The following is a 3,402-nucleotide window of genomic DNA, read 5'->3' as shown; positions in this document are numbered from 1 at the left end:
GACTCTGGTGTGGTCTTTATTGCTCAGTGGTGGTGCAATGCAATGGTACAGTGTGTGCTGTGTTAGCTGGTCAGCTCCTAATAAACAGGAGATGATGGCTGCTTGGCAATAAGTCAGAAAGAGTGGCCTCCTTCATCGACATGATGTTTGAGTAGAAACTCCTCCATGAGATGGTGCAGAATGGGTTACAGACAGCTTTGCAGCTCACTTCACAGAACATTATTAGGCCACTTTCCAAAGAGTACAGGCCACTAACAATCCAGCCATTTCTGTTCTCTGAACTAATTGAAATGTATTCTTGAAAAATTCTAAGTTCTTCTTCATCACTGTTCAACAGTAAGATGATTAGAGGACAATAACAATAAAGAAATAAAAAGCCATACAGTTTGTGTTGCTGGCTGTTCTTCCAGAGGCCCCATGTTCAGTTCCCAGCACCCACATGGTAACTCAAGACTGTCTGTAACTCCTGTTCCAAGGGATCCGGCACCCTCATACAAACACACTTGCAGGCAAAAATACCAATGTACATAAAATACAAAAAATTTTTGAAAAATGGAAAAGGACAGAATACCATGGGAAGGAGATGGCCCTGTGAATGAATCGGGTGTAGGAATTAGGTGTGGAAGCAATGTCCCCTCAGACCTAAAAGATGTGAGTTAATTAGGAAGAGACAGACCTACATTCTTAGCTGCTCACTCTTTCCCAGCATTCCTAACTCAGCCCCACTCACCCACTATGCCCTTTTGGAGGAAATGCAAGCACCAGGAAATTTCAGCCTTGGGCGTACCCTAAACTGTGACTGGGGAATAGACCTGGCACTGTGTCTGCCAGTCCTGCAGATAGTTCCAACCACTAAAGTAGCCTCACCTCAGCCACTACAAGACACAACTTGCTGTCATCACAGGCCCAAGTCCTAGGGGTTACCCAACCTGTTGAATTTCTGATGACTGATGACCTACAGTAGCTGCCTAGAACATGGAGCTTGGCCTCTGCATCTGCCATGCAGTACTTTCTCCCTAGAGAATCAGCCAGAGGAAGGCAGCTAACTTTCTGTATGTCTAGTGGGGTGATCTCCCATTTCGGTCCCTTTTCCCATCTCTATGGCTGCTGACCTAGTTCTTCCTGGCTCATCTGCACCTGAGTCAGGTGTGCTGTGATAGCAAGCTGATCTGTCCCTCTTCCAGTCCTGGGGATGTCAAGACCTAAAACAATTCTAGATTCTACCTCACTACTCACAATGCTTTAGCAGATCTCAATGTTCTCCTAGCCTACCTTTCCACTTCCACCACTAGGCTAACATGTACTGTATTGCAGCAAAACTGTACCATCACTTTTGACCCTGTCATCCATATACTTGCTCAGGTTGTCCTGCTTGCTGACAGTGCATTTTTGTGGCCATTCCTTTCCTTCTCAGATCCTCTCCGGCTCCTCAGTCTGTGGCTCTTGGCCTTCACCTCATTTCATGTGTTCCCTGCCTTTGCTTTCTCCTACTTCTGCCAGACTATAAGTTCTTTCAGGGACAGAGGCAGCCAGTGTCCTGCCAGCACAGGGTAGCTGTCCATTAAGCACAGGTGATCTTCTTTCCTGACCTGGTGTCCTAGGGGAACAGCAGGAAGTGCTGGGGTAGAGAAGAGCCACAATCCCAGCATACATGTGTGGGGTCTGCAACCTCTGAGTACCATAAATTAGCCTTTCAGCATGTGTCTTTCACCAACGTGTCGGACAAGACTGTGACCTAATAAAACATTGCAAGCTAGAGAATCTGGAACTCAGCAGCTGTAGGGAAACCTGCTTTGGAGAGAGAGCCAAAAGAGAGAAGCAAAATGGCGGTAGTAATCTCTGTCGGCAAGTCTCTAAACTAGCTCTTCCACTGTGGAGTCCATCACTTCAAAATGGAAGCCATGCAAAGGACAGAAATGGCCTCTTGCCCTTCAAAGGTTCCAGGTATGCCCTCATGCTGGGACGTCCTCCTTTCACACCCTCTCCCTCCCAACTCTACTCTTTTTTTTTTTTTTTTTTTAGATATTTTATTCATTTACAAGTCAAATGCTATCCCAAAAGTCCCCTATACCCTCCCCTGCTCCCCAACCCACCCACTCCCGCTTCCTGGCCCTGGCATTCCCCTGTACTGGGGCATATAATCTTTGCACAACTCTACTCTTTTATCCCCAAGAGTACAGCTTGTGCCATCCTCTACCCACTTCCTCGGCGGCAGCATCCTATACCCAACCTCCAGCTCACTGTGGGGGAGGCAGCACCTGATTCCCTTTCAAAGCCTATCTCCAGCATAATTTCTTCCTTATAGCTCCCCTCACTTCCTACACGTCCATCTAATTATGTCCTCAATCATATATTAACCATTGACCCAACTGCCCACTCTCCCTTGTAGACTGATTTTCTTGCTCCTTAGAGGCCAAGGGCTTTCTATTCCTTACCTATTTTATGGAAGGTGCACACTTAGTATGCCAAGAGCCAACAATTCCCACATTAGCCACCTGAGGGAGCCCCAAAGATCCTTTTCAGAATCAGAATGGGGACTAATTGTTTTGGCCAATAAGCACCACCTTTCACATTCATACTCAGCCAGCCTAATCTAGCTAAGAGTTCCTAAACCTACAGGATAGCAGGCTTCAATCTGATATGTTTGTAACCTGAAGGTTTCAAAAAGCACAAATAGGGCCTGGGGAGATGGCTCAATGAATAAGAATGATTGTTGTACAAGCATCAGGAACTGAGTTCAAATCCCCAGCACTCACATAAAAAGCTGGGCATGGGTGTATGTGCCTGTAATCCTAGTTCTAGGAGTAAGACAGAGACAGGAGGATTTCTGGGACTTGACAGCTGCCAGCCTAGCCAAAAACAATGAACTTTAGGTTCACTGAGAGACCTTGTGTCAGTAGAATAAGGTAGAAATCTATTGAGGAAGATACACAATAGAGGAAGGTGCCTGATGTCCTCTTCTGGCCTCCATACATGCACTCACAGGAGCCTGAACATGTGCATCCTTCTAAAACTTAGGCCGCCCTGGCTAAGCCATGATTGACAGGCTGCCGGAGCTGTTCCTTGATTGACAGGCACATCGCCCTGGCAGAGGGGAAGGGGTAGGAGCAGATAGATTGCCATTTTGCCTTTTTGTTTTCAGCATCTAGTGATCATCTGTTTTGTTGGCTTGTGACCCCTTCTCTTCAAAGCATATTACTTCCATCTCTGTTTATACTATCTTATTCTTCACTTACTCTTATGAAAATAGGTAAGATTTTCCTTATGTCCACTGAGATAATCCAGGATTATCATCTCTTCATTTTAAGACCCTTGATCACCTCTGGCTGGTGGGGTTGCAGGGCAGAAGTGTCCTGGTCCTCTACTCTTTGCATAGTAAAATCAATCCAGCAAAACTCTCCA

Source organism: Mus caroli, unplaced genomic scaffold (genome assembly GCF_978045245.1).
Source record: "Mus caroli unplaced genomic scaffold, Mus_caroli_1 scaffold_5, whole genome shotgun sequence".
In the NCBI taxonomy this organism is placed as follows: Eukaryota; Metazoa; Chordata; class Mammalia; order Rodentia; family Muridae; genus Mus; species Mus caroli.
The sequence above is the reverse complement of the archived record's forward strand: the minus strand, read 5'-3'. Positions refer to the sequence as shown.